We start from the raw sequence: 17,051 nt of genomic DNA, 5'->3' as shown, positions 1-17,051 counted from the left end.
ACTTAAATATACTTATATATGCATAAATGTACATATGTACCTTGTACTAGTGAGAGATGGAGAGATTTGGAGAGTACTTTGACATGATTTTCTTACAAGGCCATACCTATCATAAATTGCCTATTGGACAATAATTGCTAGGGAAAATTTTATTTCTTGGGTAATAGCCAAGACTTTTGCCATAAATAGGACCCCTCACTTGCCATTCAACTCACACCTTGAAACCTTTCAACTTCTCTCTCTAGAAAGTCTTGTATTCTTGCCTTGTTCTTGAGTTCTTCAAGAAACTCATCCTAGGCCGCTATTAAACCACCACTCGACCACCCTTTTGATCCAAAAGGTTTAAGTAGTTTAGTCAAGAACTAGTTTCGAGAGAAACCTTTCTCTTTCGAAGCTACCGGAAGCTCATCATAGGAAGTTACTCCGTCCGACGTACTTACTTTTTCCCGTAGCTGTACCTACCGCCAAGAAGAACGGTAGAATCATCTTATCCCCTATCTCTAAGTATATGTAGAATATCCTTAACCGTTTTCTCTAAGTATATAAGGTTATCTATTGCTTATAATGTTTGGAACGAATGATAGTTAGTAAACTCGTTTTGCTAATGGTGGTATGAACATGTTGAATAATTGACTTTTACTTCAATAAACATATGTTGTTTAGAACTTGCCAAAAAGGAAGAAAGAACGGCTTTCGAAAGATAAGATTTATCGTTGATAGAAGTATTCGTATTTTGATCTTTAAGATGGTTATGAGCATGCATATATGAATTGCTTGTATTACTTGTGGTGTGATAAAGCATAAGTGATTTTCACTCCAAAGGCGTCCATACATGTGGCATTATGCTTTAAGTAGTGATTTGAGCATGATTAAGAATATAGAATTGGATGATCTTGCTAGATTACAATGAATGATTTATAATTACGTATGAGAAAAGTCCTACCGCGGAGTCATTGCATGAAAACGAGACCCAAAAATTGAGAAGGTAGAAATATGACACCTAGGGTGTGTTAAAGGCAAGGCGTGGTTTTGAAACCCCAATGTGGCCGGACTTGCCCATTGTGGGGTATGTGTGTGTAAAGAAATGATTTTGAAAATCCAATGGGAACCCAGAACGGCAGAACCATTGTGATATACTCGGGAACCCGGAGCGGCGGAATCGAGGGATGAATTGTGGTTTGGTTATCCGCGGAGAGGAGCCAACGCAATTGTTTTAATGATTTTCGAAAACCCAAATGGGAACCCGGAGCGGCGGAACCATTGTGGGATACTCGGGAACCCAGAGCAGCGGAACCGGGGGTTTTGAATTGTAGATTGGTTATCCGTGGAGAGGAGCCAATGCCATATTCAATGTTTTTGTGTGCCAATGGGAACCCAGCGCTGCGGAACCATTATGAGGACACTCGGGAACCCGGAGCGGCGGAACCGAGGGTTTTGAATTGTAGATTGGTTATCCGTGGAGAGAAGCCAATGCCAAATTCAATGTTTTTGTATGCTAATGGGAACCCAGCGCGGCGGAACCATTGTGAGGACACTCGAGAACCCGGAACGTCGGAACCGAGGGTTTTGAATTCTAGATTGGTTATCCGTGGAAAGGAGCCAATGCCAAATTCAATGTTTTTGTGTGCCAATGGGAATTCGGCGCGGCGAAACCATTGTGAGGATACTTGGGAGATCGGTGCGGCGGAATTGAGGTTGGGTGTGTTAAAACGATTTTGGAAATGTTGATTTGGTAAATGAAGGGTAAAAATAGTGACACGGTCTACGAAATATCGCGTAGGAGAAACTCAGGAAATCAAGGACACCTATGTTAGTTTGGATAGTGAATGTGAATGTATTATTGTTAACTTTTGTCAAATATGCATGAACTATGTGGAAATCTTTGAAATCATGATGTTGTTTGTAAGTTAAGGGTTAGTAGGTATGGGTTATTCTATTGAGCTTTTGTAACTCACGGTGTTACCTTTGGTGACCCTAACAAATTATATTGGTGGTGACGCTGGTATTATGTGTCAAACTTGGTAGATGAACAGGGTGAGCTGCACACCTTGGAGGCTTTTGAAGCCGAAGAGCTAGCTAAGATGGAAGAGCAAATGGAGTTGTAGTTAGGAACCTTAGTTTCCCTTCCCTTGTGTAATAAAAGTGCTCCCATGGGAGTTATGTTGTTATAGGGAGGTTATCCCGGACAGATACATTTAGTTGCCGAACACGTGGTGTATAAAGAGCACGTGTTAAATTGAACATGACTGATTGCCAATCAGCGCATGGAACAGCGATAAGGTCCAATGACATGAGAAGTCATAGGTATAAACTGACTGTTCGGCAGATGGAGACAGTTCGATTACACTGGACCGAGTTACACGTGAAGTAGCTGGTCCAGGCACGTGATGCGAGGGATGACGAGTTGAAAGCAATGCAATTGATATCCAAACAAATGGTACGTGGGACCATAGTATGAAGTCACTGATCAGGTATCGTGTTCGGCAAAAAAAGAGCCGAACAGGAGGAGAGCCCCTTAGAAAGGAAATGGTACAAATCGTTGATAAAGGACTAGTTACATGTGAAGTAACTGGTCCAGGCCGTCTGTTCGGCTATGAGAAGGCCGAACAAAGAGAGAAGTCCTATCAAAGGGAACATTCTGGAAGAATCCAGAAATAATGGTATTCCGTTAAGGAACGAGATCTCGAGAATGTAGGATCTGGAAAAGATACCCGACGATAATGGGATGTTCAGCTTGTTATGGAAAAGAGTCCTACAAGGATTAAGGAAATAAACTGATAAGGGAACGAGAATCCAAGAGATCCTAGTTTTCCTATACGAGGTAGGAAACCTAGGGCAATATGGATACTTGGGCAGCAAGCATCCATAAATCTATAAATATGAGGTAAACCTAGAGGTAAAAGGTACGCAATACATTGTATTATTCGATATTCTCCTACTGATAATTAGGGTTTCTTTAGTACGAAATACTAACAAAGGCATCGGAGGGCCTTTGCCACGAGAGGCAAAGGTGCACTCACTCCTTGTCTGTTTTGCAGGACAAGGGTTTCATTGACAAATTAGGGTTCCGGTCAAGAGGCACGTGAAGCCGTTGCATTTCTGTGCTATTCAGAGCACTACTTGAATTTGTCCACCTACAATTGGCGCCGTCTGTGGGAAACGAAATAGTTCCCTTTGAAATACGACCATGGTGGAAGTAGATCCAGCAACACCACACGACCCAAAGGATGTGTTAGTTGGAGGAGGGGATAAATCTCCACCCAGGGCTCCGAGAAAGCCCGAGGGAGGACACAAGAGGACCACGAGTAAGGGCCGCCCCCTTACCGTCCACGGCAACTCCAAAAATAGAGATGGAGAGACGACATCGAAATGCACGAGAAGGACTAAATCCCATCGAGGGGATGAATCGATTGCACACTCCAGGAGTATGTACCGTAGCGAAGACGTTCTTGATAAGAAGAGACAAGAGATCGAGGAGTATGCTCGTTTGATCAAAAAACGAGAACATGAGATCAGAGAGCTAGAGAGGATCAGGGAACATCCGGAGGATTCCGGACTATCTCGAAGAAATTCCAGAGGCAGTGAATATGCTTTGGTACAATACAAAAAGGTTCCTTCACGAGGAAGAAGGAGCAGGAGCAGAAGCAGAAGTCCGACCCCAAGGCGACATAAAACTTCTCCACGAAAAGGGAGAAGCAGGACCCAAACACCGGAGCGAAGGAGGGTTTCTCCGAGAAAGAGGAGAAGTAGAGGTCAAAGCTCTACCCTTGAGGAGGAAGGGAGTAGGAAACATCATAGGGACAGGTACGAGAGACCTGATTTCGATTGGGAAAGAACTAGATCCAAGAAAGGACTAGAGGATGAAACCATGACTGCACGGGAAGCAGCACGGAAAGCACTTCAGAATATAGCATCCTCCCCTTTTGCAAAAAAGTTACAGGAGGCTAGGTTGCCGACCAGAGTAAAACACGGAACGTTCATCCTCTACGAGACAGATGCTGATCCCGTGGCACATATACAGCATTACCAGCAGGCAATGTTTATGCATGAAGGAGATGATGCAATTATGTGCAAGATGTTCCCGTCGAGTTTAGGAAAGGTTGCTTTGTCTTGGTTCCACAGATTGGGTTCACGCTCCATCCGAACATGGGTGCAGTTGGCCGAGGAATTTACTGCACGGTTTTTGACGAGCAGGAAAGCTCCCAAAACCTTTGAGAGTCTTTCCTTTATGAAGCAAGGAGAGGACGAGCCGATCAGGACATATGCAAAAAAGTACTGGGAAACCTTCAACGAGATTGAAGGTTGTAGCGAAGAATACGCAATAGCCACGTTCAAGACAGGTTTACCTATTCGGGGGGAATTGCGTAAGTCCCTAAACATGAGTCCAGTGCAGACATTGGCAAAACTGATGGAGCGAATTGAGCAGCATGCTAGGAACGGGGATGACATTCTACGGGAGGATGGTAAGCTAGCCGCCGAGTAAGTAAAGGGGCATATAAAGAAAGCAGAAAAGCCAGAGCCCAAAACTTATCGTGAAAGGAAAGATTATGGGCAGGCAAAGAAAGAGCAGTTTAAGGACAAACAAGCTCCGGATCCAAAGTCATTCTTCTCAATAAATACAGTCAGGAAAGAGCCCATTTACAGAATTCTTTATCGAATAAAGAATCAGCCCTATTTCAAATGGCCTCCAACTCTAGGTGGGAATAAAGATGCAAAGCGTGCTACGAATCAGCACTGCAGCTACCATAAGGATTGGGGCCACATGACAGAGGATTATGAGATGTTTAAACGGCATCTTGATGATCTGGTCTCGCGAGGTTATCTCAAAGAATTTATCCAAGAAGATCTCAAGGATAAAGAAAAAGCAATGGAATTGGATTACGAACAGAATCCAAAGGGAGTAATCCATATGATACATGGATTAGCCGAGCCTTATACGAGAAATGAGGTGAGATTGCTTCAGAGACAGATTAAACACGACCAACATGTGATGCAGTTGGGAAAGAATAGAGGGCGTAGCGAAGAGGCATGCAACGAAGGCATAGTTTTTTCAGATGAAGATCTGGGAGGAGTTCAGGTACCTCACAATGACGAATTAGTCATAACCCTACGAGTTGGGGAATATGACATGGAAAGAATCCTGGTGGACTCTGGGAGTTGCACCGAAGTGCTGTATTACGATGCATTCAAGAAATTGGGACTGACTTAAGAAGACTTGGTACAGCCAGTAACCCCTTTGGTCGGATTTGGAGCAGGAGCAGTCTGGCCATTGGGAAAGGTAACTTTACCTGTTCGGGCCGGGATAGTGGTGCTACGAACCGACTTCCTAGTAGTGGATGTACCATCCTCCTATAACGTGATTATAGGGAGAACATGGTTACATAAGATGAGGGCAGTCTCTTCTACTTTCCATCAAATGGTAAAGTTCCCAGGATCCAATGGGATTGAACAAATCAAGGGTAACCAAAAAGTAGCTCAACAATGTTTGGTATCCATCATAAAGAGAATCAATAACGCCCACCATGTCAATACAGTGGAAATTCTAGATCAGCCGACCATTGAGGATATCGGTAAGGATCCAACCGAGAGGGTAGTTGATGGTTTGAAGAAAACACAAATCAACGAGATTGATCCAGATAGGTATTTTTTGATTGGGGAATCACTGCCAGCAGAGGAAGAGACTGAATTAATAGGTTTCCTAAACACTTATGTCGACGTGTTTGCCTGGACACCAGAAGAAATGCCAGGTGTGAGTGCAGACGTTATCTGCCATCATTTGAATATAGATCCACAGCATAAGCCGGTCATTCAAAAGAAAAGAAGAGCAGCCATATAGCACGTTGACGCTGTAATTGAAGAGGTGGACCGTTTGTTGGAGGCCAAAGCAATACGTGAAGTCTACTACCCAGAGTGGTTATCCAACACCGTTGTGGTGAAGAAAAAGAATGGAAAGTGGCGAGTCTGCGTAGACTTCACCGACCTGAACAAAGCCTGCCCAAAGGATAGCTTTCCTCTTCCAAGGATAGACCAGTTGGTCGACGCAACTGCTGGGTACGAGCGAATGAGCTTCCTCGACGCATATCGGGGATATCATCAAATTGCCATGTTTGGGCCAGATCAAGAGAAGACTTCTTTTATTACACCACGAGGGTTGTATTGTTACAATGTCATGCCCTTTGGACTGAAGAATGCAGGAGCAACATATCAGAGATTGGCAACCATCATGTTCAGAAAATTGCTCGGCAAAACTATGGAGGTTTACATAGATGACATGGTGGTGAAAAGTAAGACTGGGCAAGGCCATATAGCAGATTTGAAGGAGGCTTTTGAAATCTTGAGGAGATACAAGTTGAAACTCAACGCCCAGTCTTGAGTTTCAACGCCTCGAAGTGTGCATTTGGAGTCGGTTCTGGAAAGTTTTTGGGCCACCTTGTAACTTTGAGGGGGATAGAGGCGAATCCCGACCAAATAAAGGCCTTACAGAATCTGCAAAGTCCTCGAACAACGAAAGAAGTCCAACGGTTGACTGGGATGGCAGCGACTCTTAATCGATTTATTAGCCGGTCAAGTGACAAGTGCAGACCTTTCTTTCAGCTGTTAAAGAAAAGAGAAGGGTTCAAATGGGGAGCAAAATGTGAACAAGTCTTCCAGGAGCTGAAGGGATATTTGGCCTCTCCTCCCCTTCTTTCGACTCCAGAACCAGGTGAGTCTCTAGTTTTATACTTAGCTGTTTCTGAGCATGCTGTGAGTGCAGTCCTTTTGAGAAATAAGGGGTCCGAGCAAATCCATGTTTATTATGTGTGCAAAACTTTGTTAGATGCCGAAACAAGATATTTGCCCCTCGAGAAGTTAGTCCTGGCACTAAGGACAGCAACCAGAAAATTGCCACATTATTTCCAGAGCCATAAAGTTGTGGTTTACACTGAGTTCCCATTAAAATCACTGGTACGAAAAGCAAACTTCTCGGGAAGGATCTCAACTTGGTCCGTTGAGTTGAGCCAATACGACATTGATTATCAGCCGCGCACAGCAATCAAATGCCAAGTGCTGGCTGATTTTATGGCAGAATTATCACCCACAGTTGCACCTTTGCCTCCTACGAGAAAGGAGTGTGAAGCAAAGACACCTGTAACGAAGAAACAGGAATCAGCCGAACAAGATCCTCTGGAATGGAAGCTGTTCATTGATGGATCAGCTTGCAACACTGGATCAGGAATCGGGGTTGTGCTTTTACCCCCTGAAGGATCAATGTTGGAACTATCTATTCGGCTAGGGTTTAATGCATCAAATAATGTGGCAGAGTACGAGGCACTCTTAGCCGGTTTGAGAAGTGCAAAAACTCTAAAAGCTGAACATGTTAGGGTGTATTCTGATTCACAACTCGTAGTCCATCAACTGTCCGGACAATATGAAACCCGGAGTGAGAAGATGGCGGCCTATGTACAGGCGACCAGAGATCTGCTCGATACCTTCGAAAGGGTGTATATTGAGCAGATAAGTTCTGGAAAGAATGCTCACGCAGATTCATTGGTGTGGTTAGCCGCAGCTATCCCAACAGAGTTAAAAAGAAAGATAGCCGTGGAGTATCTGACTGAGCCGAGCATTGGGAGAAGCATAGAGATGGTCTTGGACGTGAACCAAGGACCAAGTTGGATGGACCCAATTGTGGAGTTTTTACGAAATGAAACACTCCCTTTGGAAAAAAAGGAGGCTCATAAAATAAGGACCAAATCTGCTCGGTTCTGGTTATCCACAGAGGAAAAATTGTATAGAAAATCTTTTACAAGACCCTACTTACTTTGTGTGCATCCTGAAATGGTGCAAAAGTTCCTCCACGAAATTCATGAGGGGACTTGTGGAAGCCATGCTAGTGGCCGGTCCATAGCCCACCGAGCAATCACCCAAGGATATTGGTGGCCGTACATGCAAGAAGACGCTAAGGTGTACGTTAAAATTTGTGAAAAGTGTCAGAAATTTTCACCAATGATTCGAACACCAGCTGAGGACCTGGTGCCGCTGACGAGTCCTTGGCCGTTTGCTCAATGGGGAATGGACATAGTGGGTCCACTACACAAAGCAACTGGGAATCGAAAATTCCTGCTAGTTGCAACAGACTATTTCACTAAGTGGATTGAGGCAGAACCATTGGCCAAGATCACTGAACCTATGATAGAAAGGTTCGTGTGGAAGAGCATCATTACTCGTTTTGGGGTCCCATACTCATTGATTACAATGGATCCCAGTTTCAGAAGAAGTTCAAAACTTTCTGTGCCCAGTATGGGATAAGAAATTACTACTCAACTCCGGCCTACCCTCAAAGTAATGGACAGGCAGAAGCTTCGAACAAAACAATTGTTGATGGAATTAAGAAGAGGTTGGATTAAGCAAAGGGGAAATGGCCTGATGAATTGCCATTGGTACTTTGGGCATACCGAACAACGCCTAGGAGGTCTACGGGAGAGACCCCCTATTCATTAGCATATGGAACAGAGGCTGTTATTCCATTGGAAATAGGTCTGCCGACCAACAGGACCACTTTGGTTGAAAGTGGAGGAAATGATAGATCCTTGGAGATTGAATTAGACCTTGCCGAGGAACGACGAGAGCAGGCCCTGGTTCACTTGGCCTCATACCAAGAGCAGCTCATCAAAAGTTACAACAAGAATGTACACCCACGAGAGTTTGGTGTTGGAGACCTTGTGCTACGAAAGGTGCTCGGCAATACTAAAGTGGCTAATGAGGGAAAGTTAGGGGCAAATTGGGAAGGCCCATATCGAGTTACAGAAATCGTGGGCATTGGGGCTTATCGATTGGCAGACTTGGACGGGAACCTAGTGCCAAGACCTTGGAATGTCCATAATCTGAGAAAGTTTTTTATATGAATATATTTTTCTTTCTGCACATCGTGATTGTGTGAGAGTTACGAATAAAACTCTCTTGTGTTCTAGTTTTGTTATTCTAGTTGCAAGAGATACGAATAAAGCCCTCTTGAGTTTTACAGATTCTAAATAAAGTCACTTTCTAGTATAACTGTTGGTATTAGTTTTAAATACGAACTACGAGATTAGTTTCCCTCGTTCGTATTGGGGAGCAGGGTATACATTTAAGTACGTGAAACTTAAACACAAGTATGAAACACTTGTGTGATTTTCAAACAAGTTAAGTACGTGAAACTTAAATACAATTATGAAACACTTGTGTGATTTTCAAACAAGTTAAGTACGTGAAACTTAACGAATACAAGTATGAAAACACTTGTATGGACTTTAAAGTATGAGACACTTGTAAAAAGTTTATTGGTTTGTATAACGCATAACGAGTATACGTTAAGACACACTTATTCAAGTTTGTGAAATTTAAACTTGGTTGAGTACGTGAAACTTAACACCTGTATGATTGTTTGTAAACAGTCTGTTACAACAATTTTAAGTACGTGACACTTAACTTATTTTCAGTACGAGACACTTAAAAAATATTGTATATATTTACGTAAAAGGTACAAGTATGAAATAACTTGTAAACAGTACGAGAAACTGAGAAGCAAATTATTTTAAGTACGAGAAACTTAGATTCAATACAAGAAATCATGTTTGTAGAATTTGCTAAAGTACGAAACACTTATAAAGCATAACATATGATGATTAAAAGTACGAAATACTTAAACTAAATTGCATCCGAACAGATGTAACAAAAGGTCAGCCGAGCAAAGTATAGTTATGCCACGAAAGGGCCGAATACCTGTGTTAAACAAAGTACTGATAGTTCTGGTGCCTCGCAGGGCCAAAATATGTTTATGGTCACGTAGGACCAGCAACCAAAACAGTTCATATTCATACCAATTCAGTCCACATTCTGGACCTCTGGAGTGTTAGTGTTGATCTCAGTACCAGCACCATCTTCAACTGCATTCTCTTCCAAGTTAATGGGCTCAAGGGATAAATCCCGAGTAGGAGATTGAGTAGGGTGCACATCGGTGGGTGTCTCTTCATCAGCATTAGCAAATTCTTTAATCTGCTGTTCAATGTCTTCCTCTGGATGTCCTGCTGACTCTTGAATATTTTGGGCTCGGGTGCTAGGCAGATCATTGTCTACCCAAAAGGGAGAATCCTCGGCAACCCCTAGTTTGGTCAAACAGGCCTCCCAGCTGGCAATCCAGATCTGGTCCTGTATAGCTGGCATCTGTTCGACATAGCTGGCAGTTGTAGCGTCAAAACCCTTCTGGTATCCATCTTCATAGGATGCCTTCTTTGAACTATCAATTTCGGATAATGCTTGGCTAAGACTCTCTTCGACAGTTTCGAGTTTTTCCTTGGTCGCTGCTACTTCCGCCTTTGCCTTGTCTCGCTCTCTCTCCAGCCTTGTTATTGATTGAAGTTGCCTTGTGTTATCTCTTAACAGCCTGTTGCGCTCTTGTTCAACTTCTTGATATTTTTGACTCAGTACCACCATCTTTTGAATAAACTATGGGTTACCAAAGAGAGTTAGTAATTAAGTATAAAACTATGTTTGCGACTTATTTGAGGAAAGGTTTTTGTTATTACCTTAATACCACTGACGAGACCAGTGGACAATAGCCGGTCAGGTGTAGATCCAGACTCCTTTTGCATGTCAACAGGGAGCAGCAACCCTTGAGCTAGGGCAAGTGTTGTTTCTGATGAACTAGCACTGTCCCCAACATGAACAGGACGGTCTGCCCTAGTGAATGGAGAAGTCCATGTCTGGGGAAGTACTTGAGCAGTTGGTGACACAGGGAGATGGGTTTCTGTATCAGCTTGTGAGACAAAACCAGCTGGGTCCTCAGACCTAGGCCATTTGTCCCGATGAGCGTTAGCAGCATCAAGGGAACCACCCTCTTCCCGAGGAGAAGATGACGATCTTGCTGATCCCCCCCTATTGCGACGTGATCGTGGGGGCAGGGCGCCAGTTGATGCTACCCTGCTGGTAGTACCACGTCCCCTTGTGGAGACTGTGAGTAGAGAGCTCAGGTTAAGGGGTTGGCGGGTCATTGTACCTGGATCACGAGGTGATCGAGAATAACCAGAGGAGGAAGACTGACTGGTATCACGATTTAAAACCGGCTGTTCGGGCTGTTGCTGTTCAGAAATTGGTCCACGTGTAGATCTTCTAAGTCTTAAACGAGGAAGTGGCACGCCTTCTGAAATGGGAACTTCACCAGGTTGACCAGCAACAGTAACACCAGCTTGAAGTCTTGAAATACGTTGTTGAGGAACAGTTGATGTGGAGGTAGAAGCAGCACTGGTGCTGGGATGGGCAAGTCTTCTGTCAATGACCCCTCTGTATGAAGGGTCGTATCCCAGCAGTATATCAGTGTCTCGACCCCGACCAGCTGTTCGGGTTCATGGTTCTCTTGTGTATTTTAGGATCCTGTTAATATCCTCTGTTCGGACGTAGCTCGGCTCACGTCTAGGACGTTTGTTAGCGTTTTCAGCTGCAAGATCAAAATTCGAAGTTATAATTAGACACTAAGAACAGCTACGAGAAGGCAGTAAAATAGAGAAATTTTAGAGTCAAAAGCAAGAGCATACGTGGATAACCCCATATGTGGGGGCAATGCAAAGCCACCACCTGGCCGTCCTCCCCTATCGACTCGAACGCTCCCGTTACGTAGAGGAAATCGACCTCGTGGTCGCGAGCAGAGTCTGGCAAATTGAGCACGAGACGCTTGTCTGCTTTCCTAACTTTGAAGTAATATGTGTTGTACTCGGGGTTTAGCACAATGCTATACCACCACTGGATATCCCAAATTCCCAGTTGGGTCCCCAAGATCCTATTCAGGGCTATTACTCCCATCACTAACCTAAAGAAATTGGTCAAAACCTACATTGGCGTGATTCGATACCAGTTTAGGATTTGACGGAGTAGTGGGTGAAGGGGGAATCGAACTCCTCCTTCAACAATAGCCACTATGGGGATACACATCCTATCCCATGAACCACCATCTCTATCTGCGCCCAGGGGGGCGAGTTCAAGTCCAACGTTTTCTGGAATACTATACTCTGTCCTAAATGCCGACATGGTAATTGGGGTTTCACATAATCTCCTAAACTTGCTGGGTCTCAAGGGATTCTCACCATCTTCCGCCATGGATATATTCGATTTTAAAAGAAAAATCTGGAGAAGGGATACGATTGAAGCCCTAGGGAATGGACGAATCAAAGCAAAGAAATCCTAGTACGAGATACAAGAAAGGGATAGGAATCTTACGATGTTTTGCAGCGGCAATAGTAGGAAGTGCAACCGAAAGCTTCGAGATAGTGGTTATGGCGGAAAGCTTAGAGAGAGAGAAAGGACTGAAAGTTCGAGTTTTTGGGTGAAAACCCAAAAGAAACCCTTTCAGGGGTTTAAGGGCAAGAACGGAGACGAAACGTCTCCTCTTACGCCATTACAGGATAAAGTAACGGAAAGCAAAAACCGTTCTGACGCCGTTTCATAGAAACGTCAGTTCGAAATTAATGATAGGCATGTGAAACGTGCCACGTGGAATCGTTGCCTCGAGATGGTACGAAGGCAAAGGCGCCCAAGCATCAAATGAATATTAGAATTATAACTGCATAGGGGCAGAAGAGTCTGGTCTAAACTAAGCTTCATTTATTGCCTCCGAACAGTGGTAAATAAATAAAGCTGGGGAGCAATTGTAGGGAGGTTATCCCGGACAGATACATTTAGTTGCCGAACACGTGGTGTATAAAGAGCACGTGTTAAATTGAACATGACTGATCGTCGATCAGCGCATGGAACAGCGATAAGGTCCAATGACATGAGAAGTCATAGGTATAAACTGACTGTTCGGCAGATGGAGACATTCTGATTACACTGGACCGAGCTACACGTGAAGTAGCTGGTCCAGGCACGTGATGCGAGGGATGACGGGTTGAAAGCAATGCAATTGATATCCAAACAAATGGTACGTGGGACCATAGTATGAAGTCACTGATCAGGTATCTTGTTCAGCAAAAAGAGAGCCGAACAAGAGGAGAGCCCCTTAGAAAGGAAATGGTACAAATCGTTGATAAAGGACCAGTTACATGTGAAGTAACTGGTCCAGGCCGTCTGTTCGGCTATGAGAAGGCCGAACAAAGAGAGAAGTCCTATCAAAGGGAACATTCTGGAAGAATCCAGAAACAATGGTATTCCGTTAAGGAACAAGATCCCGAGAATGTAGGATCTGAAAAAGATACCCGACGATAATGGGATGTTCAGCTTGTTATGGAAAAGAGTCCTACAAGGATTAAGGAAATAAACTGATAAGGGAACGAGAATCCAAGAGATCCTAATTTTCCTATACGAGGTAGGAAATCTAGGGCAATATGGATACTTGGGCAGCAAGCATCCATAAATCTATAAATATGAGGTAAACCTAGAGGTAAAAGGTACGCAATACATTGTATTATTCGATATTCTCCTACTGATAATTAGGGTTTCTTTAGTACGAAATACTAACAAAGGCATCGGAGGGCCTTTGCCACGAGAGGCAAAGGTGCACTCACTCCTTGTCTGTTTTGCAGGACAAGGGTTTCATTGACAAATTAGGGTTCCGGTCAAGAGACACGTGAAGCCGTTGCATTCCTACAGTTGTAATAATGAGCTAGACTCTATTTAGTTTTCAATGGAAAATGTTTATTTAACGTTCCCAAAATTCAGGGCATTACACCAAGTATACCCTATCTTTTTATGCTCCACTTGAATTGGGGATTTTCCTATTTGCGCTCAGTTGGAGGCTTCTTCGGACTTGTCGTTTGATTCATAATTAATACAACTTGCCGATTGAAAAAAAAGAAAAAGAAAAAAGAAAACATATCACTACCCCATTCTTGATTCTTCCTTAATTTTTGCTCTGGCATTTTTTGCTTTTTACATATTTTTTTTTAGTTTTTTGACGTAATCTTTGGAATCCATTTGTCTCAATGAAAGGAATCAGCAAAGTAAAAAGATGTGGACCAAAATTGAAAAAGTTCATATAAAACGACAAAAATACCTACTATTTGGTATTTACTCGTCTTCAGTAAAAAACAATTTGCTCTTGGTCAATTTTTTTCTTTTTAGACTCCTCTAGTGGAGACAAATGAGTAGTCTAAAACAAATATTGGGAATTTAACAAAAATTCAGTGACGAACAAAAATTCTAAAACCAAAAATACTTAAATTTAGGAACAATGGGGCCAACAATTGAACGGAGTGAAATTTCCGAAGTACCAAAAAAAAGAAGAAGAAAATAATTGAATAGAGTGAAGCCCACCAAGCCCCGTGAGTTGGGTCTTCAGTGTGCTTGAAATTTGGGTCCCTTGATATCTATCCAGTGGACTAATGCCCTCTTTGTAGAGCTAGAACTAGGAAATACAGAAATGGCCCAAGCAATTTAACTCAATTTCTTCTATCATGTGTGCTTACAGTTGAAAGTAACACTAAAGGGATGGTAGACCAAAATTGACATCAGAGGTGGTCGTTCAAAAAGATTGAGGTGCTTTGAATATCACATACGCTCCCTCGACAGAACTCAATGGAAAAAATGAATTAACCCCAATCGTTTGGAAGATTAGGCTTTGTTTAATTAGTTCGGTGTACTTCTATCTTTGGTGTAAGTATAGTCTTAACCACTTTGACGGTTTCAGCCAATCATTTTAGTAATCCATGTATGAGTAGCACTATTGGTACCGACTACCGAAATCGTAGGGACGGCCGCGCCGGGCCGTCTCCGGCCACTGGCCGGAGACGGCCGATCCGAGCCGTCCAAAAATTCTAAAAAAACAACGAGGGACCTTCGCGGGAATCAACGGCATCCTAGGTGTATAGGGTGTTTGATTCGAGCACCCCTTTTTCATGTATATACGCATATATACCCGAAAAATGGGTGCTCGGATTAAGCACCCTACACACCTCGGATGCCGTTGATTCCCGCGAAGGCCCCCTTGTTTTTTTTTTTTTAGAATTTTTGGACTGATCAGATCGGCCGTCCGGTGGCCGGAGACGGCCCGGCGCGGCCGTCCCTATGATTTCAGTACCGACGGGGTCGGTACCAATATCATTTTCGATCCATGTATAGGTCATTCATGGAAAAAAATAAAACATTCTTTTGTTTTTTGAATGCACATGATCACACCTTATCGGTTTTCCTTAAAAAAATAAACGATTATTCTCATATTTTATTTTCCGTCCTTCAAGAAATATATGATAACATTGCTTGATCAAACTTTTTCGACCAATTTGATTTTTTGTCATGAGGGTGCAGAAACCCTACAAAAATGAATGCCTCAATTGTCCGGTGGACAATTTTTTTGGGCCCACAATTATGAATTGGTACTATCTTAGTAGTTTTTTCCTTGCAATTTCGAGATGAATTGGACACTTTGTTGGGCCCACAATTAGGAATTGATTTTGGCACTCCCAAAGGGGAGTGCGGTTATTAATTTAAGGAGTGCTAAAATCACTCCCCTTTAGATATAAACCAATTCTACAATTGAAGTGGCAGGGCAGCGCAAGCGCTAGGAGAAATATGTTCAATTGCTTTGAAGTCTTTTCATTCATCCCTTCCCACGGTCGTGGTTACTTAACTCATTGTGTATGGGGCTCGTCGGCGGAGTTTGGAGGTCAGATTTCCATGGCTAATTGGGTTGGTTGTTCGACGGCTTGTGGAGGTGGTGCTTGCTAGAGCTGTAGCCAACGTAATGGTAGGGCAGTGGTGGTGGCCTGTAGGTTTCGGGCTGGGATTGGGCTTATAGGGTTGGGCTTGGCTTATGTTTTCTATGGGCCTCGCCTTTATGGGTTTAAGATGAATTTGCATATCTGGGCTTTTTAGGCCATTTTGGTGTTTTGTGTTGTATATGTTTTATCTGGGCGTGTTGAGGCCCTTAGGGTGTTCTCGAACTTTGCCCTAAAGGTGTTTGGGTTAGGGATGGCAAAGTGAACCAAACCAATGGGTATCTGAACCGTAACTGAAATTTTTTCCTGAACCATAACCGAAAAATTCCTCATGGGTATGGTTAAGACCTTGGATAACCAAACGGGTATCGGTACGGGTATGGTTTAGCAGATTCCTGAACTGAACCAAAAATATAATATATATTTATTTATACACACACACATATGATATATTTATTTATACACACACACACATATGTGTGTGTGTATGTGTATAAATATATATTACTCCAATAAAAGAGATCAGGGTCGAAGTGCAAACTTCCAAACATTTAAGGGACCAACTTGTTGCATGTGTTAAGGTCTAGAGACCTGGAGTGTGATAACCCCTTTATATAAGGGCGAGCTATTAGGGTTCAGAATTCGAACGCCAAAATCCAAACATCATCGCCTCTCTCAGAATCACGTCGATCTTAACTCCTAAGATCCTTACCCCTCTTGTCAACGATCATCCACACCCCTCTCGCCGAGTCGCCATCGATCAACCTTACTCCAGGCACTCCTCTCACCGTCCATCATCATCATTTTGAAGAGGTTAAGAAGGAGCTGAGCTGATGTTGTAAGAATCGAGGTCCACCGCAACAGGACTACAAGGTTCCATTTCTGTTCCATTTTGCAATCTAATATACGTTCATTAAATCGAAGGTGGTGTTTGTGTTGCTCAATTAGTTTACAGAAATCAGTTTCTAGATCTGCTCTCTCTCTCTCTCTCTCTCTCTCTCTCTCTCTCTCTCTCTCTCTCTCTCTCTTGTAGTATTGGTTACCCATTCTGTTCGGGGATTACCCGAACCCCGTTTGGTTCGGTTACGGTTCAGTCCTCCCCTCCCCGTTTGAGTATCAGGGCGGATTTGGTTCGGCTTTCAGTTTCGGGGATCAGGTACGGATATGCCAATATCCGCCCTGAATGCCTCGAATGCCTTCCCTAGTTTGGGTCTCAGCCCACTAGGTGTTTTTTTTATCCAACTCTTGATTGGATTCTTGTCACGCCTTGGATTTTAAACATTAATATATAATTCATTTCGATAAAAGATATTCGCATAAAGTAGATAATACCCAAAATGAGTTTTGCACCTGCTTAATTACAAACGAAGTCCCCAAGATAAAGGAAATATACAA

The sequence above is a fragment of the Rhododendron vialii genome, chromosome 1a (genome assembly GCF_030253575.1).
Source record: "Rhododendron vialii isolate Sample 1 chromosome 1a, ASM3025357v1".
Lineage (NCBI taxonomy): Eukaryota > Viridiplantae > Streptophyta > Magnoliopsida > Ericales > Ericaceae > Rhododendron > Rhododendron vialii.
This window is presented reverse-complemented; position numbering follows the sequence as displayed.